Raw genomic sequence first — 17,715 nt, forward strand, 5'->3', positions numbered from 1 at the left:
ATATCAAAGAATTTGAGGCCATTTCTAATTTCTCCATAAATACTATCAGCATTTCCAAATACAGATGAGGAAACCAAGGCCCAGGGAGAGAGTAACTAACTTGTCCAAGGTCACCCAGCTAAGTGGTAACAGGATTTGGTTCCCAGCAGTCTGTCTCTTGAGCCCTTAATTGCCACAGACTCCTCTCCTTAGGCTTTGGCTCCTATAAAGTGAAGGGGTTAGGCCATATTCTCTCAAAAGTCCCTTTTAAGTGCCCAGAGATTCCTCAGAAAAGTCAAATCTAGAGGAAGGCAGTTTGTAAGAACCGCAGTCAATGGTAAGGGGGCTTCAGAACCTTTGGAATAAATTCAGGGGCAGTGAACGCACTGCCAGGGGCTGCTCCCCAGCCTCTGTCAGGTCTTTAGTTACAACCTTGAAACTTCTCCAGAGTGGGACTCTACCCATGGACTTTTGCAGCATCTGATTAAGAGAAGGAACCAGCACTAAAGGGAACCTTTCTGCAAAGGAGAAACTGTCTTGACAGCTTTAGGCTGCCAAAAATCCCAAGTGGATCAGGCCCCTGGAGAATGAAGTTGTGGGGGCTGGTAGTTGTATGGATGGGACTAGGACAAGAATTGAAACAGAGTCTGACTCACACAGCACAAAGTACCTATGTGACCTCAGGCAAGCCATTTAACCTCCCTGAGGCCTAATTTCTTCACCCGCAAATAAAAGAATTTGACTAAATATGGGAGGAAAACCGGGCTTCATCATTGGTGCCAACTTTAACTGATTGCAAGTGGCTTCTAGGGGCCTGTGCACAGGGTCTTCATCCTGTGCTGAAACTATGCAATGTGATAGGAAGCTCCCCGGAGATGGAGTTAGGGAGAGGCACCTGGGTTCAAATCCCAAATCCTCTACTCGGTAATTTTGTGATCTTTGAAACTCCACTTACAACCTTTTCATCTGCAATGTAAAAATCATAAGGCTTTTCTTCATAGAATTGATGGGTGATAAATGAGATGACATGGACAAGCCTGTCAACCCAGAGCCAGGCACTCAGTAAAGATCAACAATGTTCATTAAATCTGAAACCTGCATTCCACTGGGATACACAATGCCAGGCAGAAAGGCCTTTAGGTATGTAACTAATTCCTGCTGAAGGTAGCAGAGTCCATGTTTTAATAGTCTCTGCCATTTTAGAGAAACTTTAAGGCTGTAGTGAATGCTGTTGGCATGATAGAATATGGAAAACATAAAATAAATACACTTTTCTCATCTGAAAAGGTGAGAATAATACCTGCCCACAAGAAGATGCATAAAAGTGGACATTCAATGAGGTAAAATTTGTAAAACACGTAGCATATAGTGAGGACTTGGTCATTAAGGGCCTTTGCGGCGGGCAGCTGCAGTCACATCACCCTTCCCTTACCTTACATGGAGGAATATAAGCTGGAGAAAAAAAATCCACGAATAGAATCAACATAGGAAAAACCTTAAGTCTGTCTTTTACTCTTCAGCAGAAATTGCATCTATGAGTAAGTTCTATGAATGTAAATGTGAGGCGTTCTGACCGTAAATCTGGCAGTGTCAGGCAAGGAATACCAGAGTCTGACGATGTTGTGGCCTCATATTTGGATGGTGACCTCTCAAATTTAGACCATCAAATATGCAAATGGATGGACATTCTTCATTGCACCACTATGACACTGATTATAATCCAGTATTACATAGTGAGTGCTTACAATGTGCCAAGCACTGTGCAGTGCATGCACTCTGGATGTACATTGATTTCTTTAATCCTCACAGTGAACTGATGGGGCAAGTCCTACTAGGATCACCATTTTCCAGGAGGGCACAGACAGATTTGGAACTGTCCAACATCACACAACTAGTAGGCGGTGGAATTGAGCTTGTCTGGCCCCACAGCCTGTGTTCCCAACTGAGTGACAGACTCTGTCAGTTTGACTTTTTTAGGGAAACAACATGGCATAGGAAACCTACCACTCTCAAAAGCCAGGAAGGCCTAGGGAGTGATGGAACCAGGCAGTCCTAGGTTCCAATCCCAGCCCCAGCCCTTCCTATCCTTATGACACTAAGCAAGAGACTGACTAACCTTTGTGAGAGTCACTCTCCTCGTCAGTAAGGTGGGGATCCCTACTGGAGTAATGCCTGTCTTGTTCCTTTGCCGTGAACGCTGAGTTAGACGATGTGCATAATAGGCTTAGAACTGTGCCTTGCACATAGTAGGTGGTTAATTATTGCTCATTTCCTCCTCTTTAAAACAGGATTTCATGGAATTTTCAGCCTTACTGAGATACTTATGATAGGTCTGGGAACTAAAGAAACCTCAGAAATCCAAATAAGTAGAGACATGTCTTCCACATGAACCTCTGTTAAATATTTTGTTATATGGATATACTTTAGTTATATGGATATAAATACTTTCTTATTTGCATATATGTTAGACGCAGTTTTTTGGTACATTTTTCAAAAATAAAAATACAATTTTTGATCACAAAAAGCCCCTCTCTGCTTGGGGTTTAGTGTTGATATGAAAAATAAAGCTATGATGATTCAAGAATTTAAAAGTTAAGATTTATACAAACAGACCAGTAATGCCCACAGATTAAAACCCAGTATTTCTTTTCCTTGTATTTTGTAGGTTCATCACCTACTCTCCCCTAACTGCTTTTTCTTTTCATTAGACAAAACTTCCTGCAAATTTTTTCTAACTTTGAGTGATTTGCTGACTCTCACTAGATACACTGTCCCTTTCCCTCCACCTCTGACACCCATTTTGCATGGTAACCAATGCAGTCTCCCCCACCCCACCCCCCTACCTTCCACTGGGAATGATCTCTTTATCAATAATCCGACCCTGGAAGCCCAATGGGTGACTTTTTAGTGCCCCCGACACCAATGCAGATGGGGGTTTTGGATCCCCAGTGTAATCCCAGCCTGAAATGTTACCAGGAGCCCCACGGCTCTTCAATTACATCTCTTGGCCTGTCAAGACCACAGCATCTCAAATTCAGTTAGCTGGTCTTTGGGTATCAGCCAAGGCCCAGCCTCTGCTCCTAATGACAGCCAGCTGAGGGGACACTGAGAGGGGCTAAATTCAATTTGCAGCCCTTCTAATGAGATTAGGGGAGCAGGGTTTTTTATTTTCTCCAAAGTTTGCCATGGGCAGGATGAATGATGGCCCAGGGATGAGCTGTCAACGTCAACAAAGGCTCTGAGCTGGGAGAGGGGGATGGGAAGCAAGGATGGGCAAAAGAAGGAGAGATTTTCCAGACAGAGCCAAGGAGCCCTGAGTAAGTCGCCTAGTAGGTGACAATGTCTGGTTGGCAGAGTATCACTCTGAGGACAGGACGCAAAGTCAAGAATGAATCTGCAAGAAAGGCAAATGCCAATCATAAGTAATATCCCCAGTAGAATCTCTCTTTTTTTAAATGCTTCTGAATTCTTTTCCATCCCTTTTAACTGACTTTTGAAAAGTCATTAAACAAACTACATTTCTTAAAATAGGGCAACTCACAAGAATTTCTCTAATAAAAGAGCAAGGTTTCCACTGCTCTTTAGCCTGGAGCAGCTCAGTCCAGCACATCTCTTGGCCAAGCAGGCCTGTGGATCTCCCACCAGGGTAGCTCCCATGAGCTGGAGTCTGGACCAGCCAGGATCTCTGATACATGTACTGTGTTGCAGGTGATGGTGAGGAGCTGGAAAGTATTTCACTTGATGTGGAGTAACTTTAGGGTGAGGTGTGATGTGCAGACATTTTTCATGGGTGTTCTAGTTAGCACCCGCCTGTGTTTGGCACCATAACTGGGAGTAAATACTGACTCCTCCCTGAGTAGCTTCAGCTCAGATGCAGAGATAGAGGAAATTGAGTAGAATATTCTTCCGTGTCAATGTGAGTGTGATAGAGGGAAATCTCCTTAGGGAATCAAGAGGGGAAGAGATCTCTGTGATTGGGAGACACCAAGAAAACTTTGGTTTTAGGAGGTGGCCTTGAACTGTATCTTGGACCAGGGTGGTATCTAGGAAGGCCAAAAGAAGAGACCCAGACATTGGCTTTGTAGCTGAAAGTCTCAGTGCTTCTACTTATAAGCCCAGCTCTACCTTGATCCAGGGTCATTCCTGGTGGAGACTACAATGGTCCTGGACCCCAGGCCTGAATCTTGTCCTCTGAGTACTGATTTGTTCACTGTGCCTTCTTCGAGCTCCTCAGAGATGGTCCATATGCACAGCAGAACTCCTGCCCAGCTTCTGGTCCCACATTTGCATCCTCCATTGGTGTGAAAATCCTGCACTAGAGCTTGGCTGTGGCCCTGACATCTTGAGTTGCCTAGATATCCAAGTTCTTCTCTAGATAGCAGGAGTTGGGGTTCACATACTTTGTCTGTTTTTCCCCCGGTCACTGCCTGAAGCCCTGTTCAGAGTGGACCAATAACCAGGGATCACGACATTGCTGCCCTTCCAGTACTTCCCTGTAATATGGGAATCCACCCAAACCAAGGCTTTTACTCAGCCTCAGAGCAGGTCAACTTAAGTTAAACCCCTTCTGGGCACCTAATAGGTACTCATTAAATATGTATTGGCTGAATTGGGTCCATGGAGGAGGAAATACTTGATTGGGGCTTGAGTGTGGGAGCTTTTAGACAAGTGACTAGGAGTGGGAAGGAATTATCCCTAAAGGGGAAAGCTCAGAGTCAGGGTCTTGTTGTTTATGTTCTGAGAACAACAGTTTCTCTCCTTTCGCTCTTGATGGTCAAGTTTAGACCCCCATTGCCCAAGAGTCTCCAGATCGGCTCATCAGGGACCTTGGTCCCCCAGGAGGCCCTTGATCACTCAGAAGGGCCTGGTGATAGACCCCGTAGTTTGCCTGCTCACGGGACGATACTGCTGATGTCCACAGATCAAGAGGTTTATTCTGCTGGCACCACAGTCTGACCTTGGCCATCAGTCAGATTAAGTATAGGCGCATGTCATGGCTGGAACTCTCAGAGTGTATTCTCCATACAAAACACAAAACCCCTTCAGGACCTGTGAAGGATCCTGTTGAATTGTTGGGCCTGGACTAAACTGGATTATCAATCCAATCCCCTACAGGTCCTTATAGGCCCGACGCTGTAGAAAGAGACAGTGCCAGTCAGGACTGATTTGCTGCTGTGGCTACTTTTGTGTTGTGAATAATTCCTGTATCCTTTTTTCTTATTCCACCAACTTTGATTAAAATTCCTTGTGAAAAGATATTCTGTTCCAGGGAATTTTTGTGCCATGAAGAGATGGAGACACCAGAAATTCAAGCCAAAGGCCTGGGGCCTCATTGGCTCTTCTCCACTCTACCTCAAAGGGCATCTGTTTAGGTCCCAAAAAAAAAAGGCCTGTCCCTGGAACGTGCTGTCTCAGGGCACTTTATATGAATGCATAAGGCAGCATTCATTGTGGAAAACCACACAGGATCATTCAGTCTCACCAGTTGATTCTACCTTAATAAATCCTAGCCCATGTCCCTTGTTCACACCTCAAGCAAATTCTGGAGTGGAGACATGATCTGGAGGAAGCCAAAAATGATAAGAATGGCAAGGATACAAAATGACCAGTGATCACTGCATGATGCTTATTAATGGAAGACCAATTCCTCAGGAATCAGTTATAAAGCACATTTTTATCACAAGGGATTTTCATGTCTATTTTCTTACATGAGTTTACACAAGTATGTGAAGAAGGTGACTGTCTTAGCTTTGCTGTAACATAGAACTGTGCTGTAATAAAATACCAGAAACTGGCAGCTTATAAACAGCAGACATTTATTTTTCAGTTCTGGAGGTTGGGAAGTTCAAGATCAGGGCACTAGCAGATTTGGTGTCTGGTGAAGACCCACTTCTGGTTCAAATAAGGCATCTTCTTGCTGTGACTTCACATGGCAGAAGAGACAAGGCAGCTTTTTGGGACCTCTTTTTATAAAGCCACTAGTCCCATTTACGAGGGCTCCACCCTCATGACCTAATCACCTCCCAAAGGCCCCACCTCCTAATATCATCACATTGGTGATTAGGCTTCAACATATGAATTTCAGGGGCATACAACATTCAAATCACAGCAGTATCCTACTTCGCATGTTAAACATGAGGAAGCAGAGGTACTGCAAACTTGAATGAGTCACCCAAGTTCAGGCATGGGTGAGCCTAGGATGCAAGGCCAAGTCTGTCTGACACCAGAAACACGGCTTTATGCGCTCTGCTACATTTCATCTTAGTACATTACCTATGTGCATAGGATGGACTGAATCCCTCTTCCTTCTCCTCTAACTTCACCCCTATGCAGAGCTCCAGACCCTTCTACCCATCTAAAATGGTAGAACTCATGGCCCATCAGGAAAGGATCCTCAGGGAATGGCTCCTTGTGGGTCAGCTTCAAAGTGTCAGGGAAGGAACCTCACTCCCGTTTAGGAGCCCCCTAAAAATGTGGAATGTGGTGCAACAAACCCGAGGCTGGTGATGCCATTTGGTTGTGTCTCCACCCGAATCTCATCTTAAATTGTAGCTCCCATGATTCCCACATGTTGTGGGAGAGACCCTGTGGGAGATAATTCAATCATGGGGGTGACTTCCCCCATATTTGTCTCATGGTGATGAATAAGTCTCATGATATCTGATGGTTTTATAAGGGGAAACCCCTTTCACTTGGTTCTCATTCTCTCTTTGCTTGCTGCCATGTAAGAAGTGCCTTTTGCCTTCTGCCATTATTGTGAGATCTCCCCAACCACGTGGAACTGTGAGTCCGTTAAACCTCTCTCCTTTATAAATTACCCAGTCTCGGTATATCTTTATCAGCCACATGAAAACGGACTAATATAGTTAGTCTCCACAGCCCCCCTGTTTCCAGCTCCTCCTGTGATCTTGGGCAAGGGACTTTCTCTTTCTACTCCCGATTCCCTGTTGGCTCCTTGCCAGTTCCAATGCTCCCAGATTCTAATTCTCCAGCTGTCCAAATCTTGTGAATGGACACTCAAATACATTTCTTGTTACCTACAAATTACAGTTTGCTTTCATTCTCCTCTTCTGTCCCAGTCTTTCCTATTTGTTGCACAGAGTTCAGCAATGCACCAAGTTTCGCCAGTGCACTGGGGCTGCTAAAAACACCCCGAGGGCCCGCCCCTCCCAGGGCGATGCCAGACCAGAGGATGGAGCCCTGGGTCTCTTCACTTTGCGCCACATTATCACAGAAAGGTGGATTAGAAGTTATCTCCGCTCTGCTTTCTCTCAGAGCTCCTTGGCAACGCAGCCACCTCGATATAAATATACACCAGAAACGTGCGCAACCTCATACTCCACGGCGAGGCCTCCAGAGGCCCCGGGGCAGATACCGCCAGGGAGCAAGGACATCAGGAGATCCCCAGGACACAAAGGAGTGCCAGCCTCAACGCTTCAAGGTCGAATGTGGCACCCATCAAATAAAACGCCTGTGATCCTGATAATTCCCTGGCACCCCATTCCAAAAGCTGGAGGTCTTTAATCTCTCTGAATAACCAAATATTTCACAGTTGATGCTTCTTTTGCATTCTTTATAATTAAACAAGGCGCCAAATTTTTAATACCTTTCCTGTGTTTGTCTTTCTCTCCCTGGTGTTGCTAATGTAACACATTCAGGTCGAATCTCTGTTGTTTTTGGTCATTGACTATTTCAAAACCTAAAAGGAAAGAGTGAGATCTTTCAAAGAGTGGAGATTAAAATCAAACACAATGAAGGAGCTACTTCTGAATGTAATAATGTGGAACACTTTGAAGTCGAATTAACTAAAGGAAACATAAACCAATCCATTCCTGGCTCCATGTTAACTCCGGCTGTATAAAAGACCTTGAGATATTCAGGAGACCAGTGTAAATCAGTTCTTTTGGTTAGCACAAGCTCAGGGGCCTGCCACTTTCCTCTCGTTGGTGCTGTCTTTGGTAGGGCCATAGATAGAACCAGCTACAAACTTGATTCAGGCATAAGCAGGAAACACACACATCAGCATAAATGAGGCTCCAAAAAAGGCCCTCTTGCTTGGAGACACAGGAACCAGACTCTCCAAATGTCTCTCACTTATATAGCAATCCTCTTCAGACTTAGGAGGTTTTGTCAGACATTTTCAAAACTACAGGGAACCTGGAAAGAAAATACAATAAAGAGATCAGAGACCTAAAGTGCCAGACCAAAGAGAAGAACCAGAAAAAGCAAGACGTGTTCATTGTAAATATTTTGAAACTGTATTCTTATCTCAGTTCAGTGCTGTGTACTGTCTTTTCTCTGATAATTGTAAATATTTAATGTGTTATAGCTCCATCTCCTTACTGATACGGGAAACATGAATAAATCCACATGGACAGGACGTGTGTTTTCCACTTGCAGACTGCCTGAGAGAGTGAGCATCAGGAGGAGCTGCTGTGGACAGCTGCACAGGCTGTGGCCTGTACAAGAGTGCCCGGTGGAGGGGCCTGGAAAAGATGCCCCATCCACCTGGCTCAGAGAGGGACAGAAGAAGGAGTCACTGTTCATTCTGAGCAAAAAGCCCTTTTGCATATTTAGTTAGAGCTAGCAGCTATGTGTGTGTGCTTTTTAGCGATTTACATTTTACTAGTGTGAGGGGAACTGAGCAGAGCTCATGGAAAAAGTGTTCCTGTTTATTGAAATAAAAATTCCAGAATTTTTTTCAGTCTCAGTATGATTTTCTCTAAAACTAAAGTACAAAAATGTTTATGCAGTTTCCCCTTTTCAATTGCCTCAGCAGCCGAGGTCCTCTCTTGGAACCTGATTTTCCTTGCAAACTGACCAAGGGAAGCTTCCAGAAGCAACTATCCACTACAAGAGGAAGGAAGGTGTGGCCATGAGGGAAGATGGTGGCTCCAGAGGCCCTGGCTCTGCAGAGACCTCAGTGCTGCCTCCTAGCCTGCCTGACACTTGACTTGGTTTGCACCAGCAGGTGCCCAGGCCTCTGTGGAGTCTTCATTTCTCCAGCCTTCCCATGCCACCATTCTTGATCAGGTTTCATCTCACCTCTGTGAGATGTTAAACCAGGCCAGAGACTCGATGCACAATGGTAGCTTTCCTCTCAGAAGTGGCAGGGAACCCAGGGACTTTCTCTTTAGGATGAGCATCTGTGGACTTTGCACTTTGCCATGGAGCCAGGAAGAATGGTGCCTGAGCAAAAGTCTGTGATGAGGACACTTCTAGTCAGGAAAAGCCATTCCATCCTTGGCCCGCTGTGGGGAGGGCACAGTGCAATCCTCCCTCTGTGGGAGGCTCAGATGGAGTGTGTGCTGCATTTCACAGCTCAGGTCCCCAGCTGTTGAGACAGGGGCAATCTGCCCAGAGCTCACCCTGAGAGGTGGGAATCTCCTTGGGCTTTTGCCATCTTTATCAGTTTTAGGGCCTGTTTTTGTTTTATTTGTTGAATTTGTCTTTGAGGAGAAAGGACTAGGTTTGGGAGCAGAGAAAGCAAGAAGCAAATGTGTTTGGACGAAGGTTCCAACAGCAACTGAGCATACCACAGACCCTCACAGCAGAGAGAGCAGCTCTGCTTATGGAATAAAAGACAGTAAAGCCAAACACAGTCCCTTTGGACCTTAATCAAACAGGCTTGTCTGATTAAAATTCTAGGACAGTCTCCCAAAGGCTGATTTTCTAGATGCTCCAAGGTGTTTCCAAATATTTCAATGGCACAAAACGTTGGGATATACTGAGACAGAGTTCAATACATACAAAATTCACTTTGATTCATAATAATAAACACACTCACACATTTTAAGCTGTAGGGTTTATTTGGATGCAGGTCTGTCAGAAAATCATGAGAGTGTGCTGCAACCCCAGAGAGGTGGAAATCATTACACCAGACAACTATTTTCTGTCCCTCTTTGGACTTGAAGGCCATAAATATTCTTCCCACAATTTCCAGCTGTATTTCTCAAATGTGATGTAGAGAATTACTCTATGCTCTTTAACCTGTCTTTTTCTGTGGTTTTGAAGATCACTTAATAGTTTTCTTGATATTATAACATCTTTATTATGTGAGATGGGGGATTCTTTCTCTCTTTACAGCTCTTTCTCTACTCTCAGCTTCAGCCCCTTCCCACACCTAAAGATGTGTGTCGCTCATTCATTTCTTTATTCAATGAATGTTCAGTAAGAGCCTATTAGAACTCATGCTAGGAACTGGGGATGTACACTGAACAAGACAGACACAGTTTTAGCTCGTAAGAAGCTCACAGTCTAGTGAGGAGACAGAAAATATGTCAACTTACATGAATGAGAATGTAATTAAGAGGTGATGCTGTGGTGTGCCACCTAGATCCCCATTCAGTACAGGAGAACTCATTCTGCAGCTGCTGAGAGTTCCACCAGAACACAGACTCTGCTGGACCCTCTTGGGGACTGCCTCAGCTGAAGACAGCTGCCTCATCCAGGGTCATGGCCCCTTCCCAGGGCAGTCCACATCCAATGTCATTTCACCCTGTGCCCCACTCTGGATGACTCTGAAGGGCCATCCTAGCTTCTGAGTTCCCACATTCGCAAACCCACTTTGGCTGCACCTTCCTCTTTCCATTTGACTGTTGACCTGGAAAGCAGCCAGAGTTGTGTTCTCAACCAATGTCCCTTCCTCCACCAACTCTTAGAAAGAAGATAGCAGAAAGCAAAGAAAGAGGACTTACGACATTCTGGAAGGTGAAAATCTCCAGAAACAGGGAGAGCTGGGATGATGGTGGCAAGAATCTTGAAGACAATGCATTCATGAGGTTGTGGCTTTTTCATATTCCACTGTTTCAGAGTATTATAGAACCAAATAGGAAAGAATGCCCCTTCAACCAGACAATAATACATTGGTGAAAACATGGAAATTACTGGAAACTGGATTTAAAGCTGTGAATATTAATGTACCTTTCAGCCATAGAACTGAGAACAGGAATCGAATATCACTGGTAAATAAAGCATATAGCCAGGGCAATCCACACAAGCTATGTGTTGATAACACTAGGCTTAAACTGCATTCACCTTTTTGAAAATGAGTAATGCTTCTGAACAATTTAATGGTACTAGATAATTGGAATTTTAAATGGAATACATACCAAGAACAATAAAAGAAAAATATATATTCTTCATTTAAAAATTTAAAAAAGGAAAATCAAGGAAGTATGAAAATTAGAAACCACAAAAGAATAAAGCAGATTTCAGATTAAAATATATAAATTATAACAACAAATATAAGTAGATTAAATGTATCTGATAAGAGTTTCATACAGCGTGGAAAAATCAATTTCAACCTCAGACACAGACACATAAATACATTAAAGTAAAAATGTAATCAAAAATATAGCATACAATTACCACAAACAGAAAATGGCAGCCCTGATTTTAATGTGAGGTGTCAAAAATTACCAGTGGATGAGGTACGAGGTCTTTCTCTTCCTGTTTTATCCACTTAGTTTCTTTTCCCTACACCTTCTGAAGATGGAGATCAGCTTCAAGGACAGAGTTGAGGACGAAAAAGCACTATATTCTACATAGTGGGAATGTGGGGTCGTAGGGTTAGAACATGGTAAGATATGACATGTCGCCACATTATATGAGGCAAGAAGAATAAAGGTTGGAAGAAACTGTGGGAAGTACAGGCAATATTATGCAACCTTAAAAAAAAGAAGGAAATTCTTGCAACAACATGGTTGAACCTCGAGGACATTATGCTGAGAAACAAGCCAGTCACAAAAGCACAAACACCCTATGATTCTATTCATATGAAGTATCGAAATCAGTGAGAATCATAGAAACAGAAAGTAGAAAGGTGGTTACCAAGGGGTGGGGGGATTTAGTATTTAGTAGGTCTGGAGTTTCAGTGTTGCAAGATAAAAAGGTTCTAGAGATCTATTGCACAACAATGTGAATGTACTTAACACTGCTCAACTGAACACTTAAAAATGTTTCAGAGGCCGGGCGCGGTGGCTCACACCTGTAATCCCAACTCTTTGGGAGGCCAGGAGGGCAGATCACCTGAGGTCGGGAGTTCCAGACCAGCCTGACCAACATGGAGAAACCCCTGTGTCTACTAAAAATACAAAATTAGCTGGGCGTGGTGGCGCATGCCTGTAATCCCAGCTACTCGGGAGGCTGAGGCAGGAGAATCGCTTGAACCCGGAAGGCTTGAACCCAGAAGGCGGAGGTTGCACTGAGCCTAGATCTTTCCATTGCACTCCAGCCTGGCCAACAAGAGCGAAATTCCATCTCAAAAAAAAAAAAAAATGTTTAAGAGGGTAAATTTTATGTTATTTTTTACCACCATAAAAAAAGAAAGAAGAAGGAGAAGGCAACAAGATAAAAGGAATAGGCCTAATTGACATTTACAGAACGTTTCACCCAACTGCGGCAGAATACCCACTCTTTTCTTCCGTACACAGAACGAACATTCTCCAGAATAGACCATAGCTTAGCATAGCTTAGGGCACAAAATAAGTCTCGATAAATTCAAAAAAGTAGGAATCAGATCAAGTATCTTTTCTGACCAGAATGGAATAAACTTAGAAATCATGCCAGTAATTCCTGCACCTTGGGAGGCCAAGGCAGGCGGATCACCTGAGGTCAGGGGTTTGAGACCAGCCTGGTTAACATGGCAAAACCCTGTCTCTACTAAAAATACAAAAATTGGCCAGGTGTGGTGGCAGGTGCCTGTAATCCCAGCTACTCGGGTGGCCGAGGAAGGAGAATTGCTTGAACCTAGAAGGCAGAGGTTGCAGTGAGCCTAGATGGTGCCACTGCGCTCCAGCCGGGGCGACAGAATGAGACTCTGTCTCCAAAAAAAAAAAAAGTAAAGAAAAAAAAAAAAAGAGAGAGAGAAAGAAATCAATGACAAGAGGGTACTTGTGTTTGAAAACTACAGAAACACATGGAAATAAAATTGTCTGTTGGTGCACACATCACCACTTTAGAATGGCTCAGAGCCTCCCAGTTCACCTCATAGTGTAAGCTGCAGTAATCCTCTGAGGCATAACCAGAAACTTTGTTCTAGAACTTGGAATTGGAATCTCCCTAGAATCTAAAGATTTTGCAGTTGTTAACCATTTGACACTTTGTGATTTCACAATGTCTTCTTACATCTTTATTAAATATATGCTTCCTCAAAGTACTCTAGGATATATGTTAATTTTTTAATTAACATTTTTAATTAAAAAGATAAAAGAAATAGGACAGTGTTGCTAAGAGAGTTCTTTTAAAATAGGAGAATGACTGGGAATTCTAAAAAATAGATTCCAATGTCTCCTTTAAATATTTGAGAAAGAAACAAGCAAAAATTAGAATTGTAAACTTTCTTTTTTTAAATGAAATACCAATTAGGAACTAGACTTTCTCAAAGAACCTCATGGTTTTCCAAAAATTAAAAAAAAAATCTATAGCGACACACTTGGCCACAATGTAGTAAACCAGAAATTGAAAACAACTATTTAAATTAAATCTCAAACTACTTATAAAGGATAAACTTTTTTTTCTAAAATTCTTCATTCAAAGAACAAAAAAAAGGGTAATACAAATTATTCAGAAAGTAATGTCTGTAAAAATATGCCATATGAAATATGTGGAATTTGGACAAAGCTACATGAGAGGAATATTCTTAGCTGAAATTTTTAAATTATTAAACAAACAATTGAAATAAAACAATAGTGAATTCAAATAATTAAGCTATAAAAATTTAAAAATAGAATAAAAGAAAGGAAAATTTAATAAAGATCAAAGCAGAAATTAATAATTTTAAAGTGATAAAGTTGAGAAATAATTCTGAGCTGATTATTTGAAAAAAACAACAGGTATCTAACAACCTAATTTTTTAAAAAATTAAATAAATAACATTAAACATGGGAAACATAATATAATTTTTTTCAAATTTTAAGTATTGACTTGATCATAATACCTCACAACTGGTTAATGATTTGGAAAGATCAATGCTACCTCCTTAGTCATAACAAATTCCAAATCAATTCCAGATAAAATATAAGAATAAAGCATAAGTAAATATGTATATTACCTTATGGTAGAAGATAGTCTATAAATCTGGTATCAAAGGCAGCAGCCATAAAGAAAATAATTGATCAACTGCCTCACATTAAAACTTCTATATAGGGGGAAAAAGCCCTAAAAGGTAAATGACAAATTAAGAAAATATTCCTAATATATGTGATAAAATATTAATGACTAATATATAAAATACATGACTAAAACAATAAATAGAAATAAAATTAATAAAATTAGCATCTCAAAATTCAAATGCAAAAATGTGAAATATTTGGGGCTTTTTAGTCATAACAGATATATCCATTCAAATATAACTATTTCAACTGTTGAACTGGAAAACATTAAAAGAGTAACATCACTTTCTAATATAATCTGTCTGGAGTGTAGTGGGATTATATATCAAAAAGTCATAATACATATACATAATTCTACCAGAATTACACTTCTAGGAATTATCCTAAGGAAATAGTCTGAGAAACATGTAAATATTTAGTTACAAAGATGCTTGCTATGGTTTTGTAAAAATGATATCCCCAAATTGGGAACAGAATACCAATTTTTGGCAACAGGAGATTGGTAGACTTAATTATGAATCCTCTATTTGATGGACTACTATATAATCAATAAAACTTATGTGGTACATCTATATTTGTTAACCTTGAAAGATGCCAACAATATGTTCAGTGAAAAGAGCACACTATACTCTAAACAGCAATAAGTCACTTTTGAAAAATATGTATATGTCTACATATGTGCAGACATGTACATATGTCTTTTCTTTCAGACATTTCCCTTACTGATTGGTGAGATTGGAAGCTACTTTTTCTTTTAAGTTTTCCATGCTGAAATATGATGTGTTATTTTTTATAAGCGAGAAGAGAGAAAACATTAAATAAAACCTATTACAACATTTTTAAAAATATAGGCATTGGGCTATGCTACAGCTACATACTTCTGTGATTGTATTCTATTACACATGTTTTACCTGTATCAATTAACATGTTCCTTTTGTCTCTCTAGCCATAATTCCCTTGAGGACAAGCACTTTTACTGTCTTTATATGCCTAGCACTTCATCTAGTGTTTTATACATTGTGAGCATCATTAAATGTTGGTATTTTAAGAGGAAAAAAAAAAAAGAAGGCAGGGAGGGAGGAAAGGGGAGAGAACAAATGAAGGGGAGAAAGAGTGGAAGGAAGGAAGAGGAAAGGAAGGAAAGGAGGGAGGAAGAAAAGGAGGAAGAGAGGAATAGAGAGAGATGGGGATAGAGAAAGAGAAGGAAAGAAGAGAGAAGAAAGAGGAAAAGAGGAGGGGAGAGAGAAAAGAAGCGTAAATAAAGAGAAAAGGAAGAAAGGTGAGAGGGGGAAGAAAATTTGGTTATAGGCATCATTTCTGCACAAATACATTTTTATTTCCTGGAATTGAAACCAAAATCCCAACCACAGCCGCGTCTTATGCCCAGTCCACAGTCTGCCATGTTGCTCTGTTTTGAATGCCTGGTAATGCTGTTGGATACAACAGTGTTTTAGGGCTCCAGCCAGTAAGATCCTATCTAAGAAAACATTTTCCCACAAGGTATCCTGCCCTTCGCAGATATTTGCTAACACATCAACAGCTGGAGCACTGCATAACACAGTTTCTCAATCATTAGCAGACATTACCTAATTGATAAGGGTGTCCTTCTAAGCAGCCTGTTCCCAGTTCTGTGTGACACACAATCATTCCCTTTCCCTGTGACATCAACATTCTTGGCTGAGCCATTGGAGGGGAACTCCTTTTCCACCCAAGATAAACTGGAATCTGGGGCTAGAAGCATTCCCCTAGGGTCCCCACAGCCGCATTCTCCCACCAACTCCCACCTCCTCAGTCCCCAGAGTGCTTGATTTCAGGCATGTGGCCACTCCTCAGGCCTTGCTGAGGTTGACGGCAGTGCAGCTGTAGCTCTTCACCAGCTCCCTGTGACAGCGGGAAACAGATTGGAAGCACCAGGCGTTTGGTGTCAATGGACGCGCACACATGAACCGCTGAGGCTGGGATCATCCCTCCCTCTCTCTTTTCCTGTGACTGCCCCTACAAAACTGTGTACATCAACACTGAAATTGGCCATCTGGTCTTTCCTCGCAATAGGCTCCTTGTGATAACATATTTCAATAACAGTGCTTGGAGATGGCCTGTGAACCCAGGAAAACAAGGACCCTGGCCACCGATGGCCAGCTCAGGCCAAGGTGCAGACAGATGCACAGGAAGAGCCCAGATGGCAGGAAAGAGCCTGAAATGAAGCTCTAGGCAAGCCCAGCTCCTGCCTCATCCAGTGCTCACTGACCCACCCATTGGGTGTTGAGTGTCCTTGGCATGCCCTGCAATACGATTGCAAAGGAAATTTTTGCTACCAAATTGGTCCCTAGCCCCTGAGATTAGAGGAAAGACACATAATCAGTAGGCGAGAGAACACAGGAGTTTGCTGTCTGTGGGCCTTTTTCTTAATAAATGAAAGGTTGATTTATCTTATCTTTGTCTTACAGCATAATGGGGAATTTGGACAAATAGACCCAGCTTCAAACACTGGTTCTGCCGCTGCTGGCTTTATAACTTTGGGCAAATTTGTTTCTCTCAGCTTCTATTTTCTCATGTGGCCCTTGTAAGGATCCAATAAGAAAACCTACATAAAACCCTGGTCTGGAGTAGGTTCTTGGTAAGTGCAAGCTTTCTAAAAAAAAAAATCAATGTGCATGAAGATGTATGGATATATATGTCTAGATGGTCAGTTTTCCCCCTTCGTTGGCGTTATCTTCCCATTCCACAGAAAAGTGTATGGTTATTAGCGAGCTGTCTGAAATCCAAAGCAATGCAAATGGTGCCCAGTGTCATCTCACCCAGCAATAGGTCTCTCACAGGTGAGGAGCTTGAGGCCTATAGAGGGACAGTGAGGGTACAACTGGATGCTCAGAGTCTTGGCCCCAAGCCTCATCATTTGCTGTGTATCCCTGGCTGCACCCCATGTTGGTGGAGTTGGGTAACTGGGCACGGGCCTGCTCTCCGTTCTTCTCCGTGAGGGGGACGCCACAGTGTCAAACCACTCCCCATCCAGCCTAGGCTCTAGAGCAGTCAGACTTGGCCTCTTGAGGATTCAAAATATTTTCTCCATATTTCCCTAGTTTCCTGTTCTCATCAAGGTTTGGCCTCCACTGGAGTGCTGAGCCTAAGATTTTTGCTAAAATAGCCCTCTGTGGAAAGACGCCGTGGGTCTGAAAGAAGCCCTTATGCCCTTTGACTTGTCTCTGGGTGGCTGCACACTGGCTGGCTTTGGGTCCTGGCTGGTGAATGGGTTCAACAACCATATCCCATACCTTCACCACCACGGTGCCCGGTCACTGGGTGGGGTCAGGGGCCACCTCTATCACCGCTGGTGGCCAAAGGAGACCATGCTGGTTTCTGATCCCCCACCATCCCCCACCCCCTGTAAAGTGCAGAGGGGACCTGGGCTGCTCTGCCTTGTTTCAGCTTTTCCATCCGATCTTGCAGGGTCTCCCAATCCTGGGAGACCTTTGGCATTCACCCTTCTCCCTCAGGGGTACCGACTGTTCCCTCCTAGGTAGGAAGGAATGATTGTAAGGACCTCTTCCAGTTCCAACCTCATGGGATTCTTGTGGTGCTGATCTCCCGGTCCCTCCTTGTTTTGCAGGACCCTGCCCTAGGC

At 42.7% G+C, this 17,715-nt stretch overlaps 1 long non-coding RNA gene across 1 annotated transcript in view; it reads left to right on the forward strand.

The window, feature by feature from the left end:
• The window catches only part of LOC126951428 (uncharacterized), a 69,593-nt gene extending 60,914 nt beyond the window's left edge, over nt 1-8,679 (forward strand). The window contains exon 3 of the long non-coding RNA XR_007724470.1: nt 5,249-8,679. This is a non-coding gene — a long non-coding RNA (uncharacterized LOC126951428). The remainder of the gene's footprint in view (nt 1-5,248) is intronic.
• Nucleotides 8,680-17,715: the final 9,036 nt, after the last annotated feature.

Source organism: Macaca thibetana, chromosome 3 (assembly GCF_024542745.1).
Source record: "Macaca thibetana thibetana isolate TM-01 chromosome 3, ASM2454274v1, whole genome shotgun sequence".
Lineage (NCBI taxonomy): Eukaryota > Metazoa > Chordata > Mammalia > Primates > Cercopithecidae > Macaca > Macaca thibetana.